We start from the raw sequence: 2,313 nt of genomic DNA, 5'->3' as shown, positions 1-2,313 counted from the left end.
GATTGAACTGAAGTAGAAATTTAGAACTTTCTCGTTGGAGTCACACGTGAAGTAGTTTTCTTTCCTCTTTGCAATAGAAAAGAAGAACCAGTAAGTACTTCGCACCTATGATTTTCCCTGTATCAATAACACTACTTTCTTGAAGTGGATAATCTGGACGCGAAGAGGTATACATCTCTCTACCAAATATTCATTTTGATCAATAGGCAGTATGGAATATGGACACGCTTAAATGTCGAGTGAAAGAAGTTACGTCATCAAATAGTTTCTCCAATCTTTCCTTTTAAACCAAGCACATTTAGATACAAAATCTTCGACTCATCTTATAATTTATTATATGAAAAGTTTTACTTGATGGTAAGATATTCTTGGAGAATATTCTCCTAATCTGATGATAGACGGTTATTTTTCCGTTGCAGGTGAAATTGATAGCTAAACTAAGCCATCTATATCTTTTAGAGTACAAAGATGCTTGGGTGGACAAGGTATCCTATGATCCAGTTTTGTGGTTGCTTGGATCAGAAAGTACAAAACGTAGCCTTTAATAGTTGCGATTGTTGCTGCATAAGCTGCACCAGAGAAAAAGCTCGACTTTCTTTTTCTTTCAGGGGAGCTGTATATGCATCGTTGCCGATTATTGCGAAGATGAAAATATGTGAGTGATTATCCCTGATTTTGCTAACATTTTAAATGTGTACCTATAAGGAAAGATAAGAATAAAGAACAAAAGGAGCGACTAAATGAGGGAAGGGAAAACAATTGTTAAGTAAAATTCTTCATCATTGTCACCGGCTATATTTTATCGTAAAATATGGCTAACCTGTGTTTGTAGAGCGCAACCTTTTGCAAAGATCGTGGCTGTTTTCAGCCTGTGTTGTAAGCACATCCAGGTATCTGGAGAATGAAAGACCTCAGATTTCATAAATACTCCCTCGTACCAAGAACGATAGAAGGGGTAATGAGGTTGAAAATAAAGAAATGAATAGGATTATCATAGAACTTCTTTTGTGGTGTAATCTGAGGACGGTAACGATTTTTTTTCCCCGTGTTCAGGGCGAAGGTCATGAGGAAGTCTAGAGGAGCACTTTTCCCGGAAGAGGAAGTTAAATGGGATTTCAATATTTATGAAGCGTCTCTGTGCCTTCCCGGTACCGTAAAAAATTGCGTGTTTTTATGTTGTTTTTTTCCTGCTATTATAGAAACTCTGCAAATGGCTGACTCATCTATTGTTAGCTTTGGAGCATCTGCATTCCAACCGCGTTCATCATAGAGACCTCAAGGTAAAAACTTGCTGTAATCGGCGAAATAGAAAAGCCTTCTTAGCATGAAACGTTTTTAACGTGAACTATTTGGAATTCAGTTATGTAACATATTCATCACAAAGGACAACGACATCAGGTTAGGTAAGAATTCCCGAACAATTGCTTGATTGGGTCGTCTTTGCTTCTTTACTATCCTTCAAATTCACTTGATTGTCACAGGTGATTTTGGATTAGGAAAATTGCTAGATGCAGAAGGCCTTGCTTCCTCGGTATGAATTTCTATTGCGGCAAAATTAACCTCTTACTTACATGCAAGTTTCGACCATCTATTGTCACCTAACAATCGATTCACCATATCTATTTAGCAAGAGAGAAATCCCTTCTCCCTCCAAGACCGAATAAACCTAAAATTTGCTTTTATTTCCAGTCATAGGTACCAAAATGTTGTGGTGCTCATCTTCATTTTTATCAAAAAAATTTTGTGGTATTCATCATATTACAAAGCTCCTGTCGCCATAGCACCTAGCTTAATGCATTTGAGAAAAAGACGTCGAGTTGTACAGCTAATCCTTAATTTTGGAACAAATTTCATGTAATAGGTATCTGGCACACCAAACGACATGTGACCTGAGCTCCTTGCCGGCATACCCTATGGCTATAAATCTGATATATGGTCGCTTGGTAATAAATAAGAATGTTGATGAAGCAATGTATTTCAGCTCTTTACATCATGTCCGTAATACTAACACTTTAATGTGATTTTAGGATACTGTATGTTTGACATTGCTGCACATCAACCCCGTTTAAAGCTTCTGTGAGTTGATTTTTCAGCTATCTGAACTTGGTAAACAATACCTCGAAAAGTTATACTTGTCACGCAAAAAAAAAAAAAGAGAAGTTCTTTATCCTGATATCTTTTATATGATATAGTGACAATGTAAATCCAACAGGACAAAACTGGACTTATCAACAAAATAAACCGGGGTTTGTTCTCACCACTTCCTATTATATACTCCTCCACCTTGTAAGTATCTTCCTTCTCAGCACGCCA

General features: G+C 37.0%; 1 pseudogene; it reads left to right on the top strand.

The window, feature by feature from the left end:
* The first annotated feature begins 1,039 nt into the window (after positions 1–1,039).
* LOC124894423 overlaps positions 1,040–2,313 on the top strand; it is a 1,665-nt pseudogene continuing 391 nt past the window's right edge.

The sequence above is a fragment of the Capsicum annuum genome, unplaced genomic scaffold, assembly GCF_002878395.1.
Source record: "Capsicum annuum cultivar UCD-10X-F1 unplaced genomic scaffold, UCD10Xv1.1 ctg73928, whole genome shotgun sequence".
Taxonomy (NCBI): Eukaryota; Viridiplantae; Streptophyta; class Magnoliopsida; order Solanales; family Solanaceae; genus Capsicum; species Capsicum annuum.
Note: the sequence above shows the minus strand (reverse complement) of the source record. Positions and strands in the feature narration are given on the sequence as shown.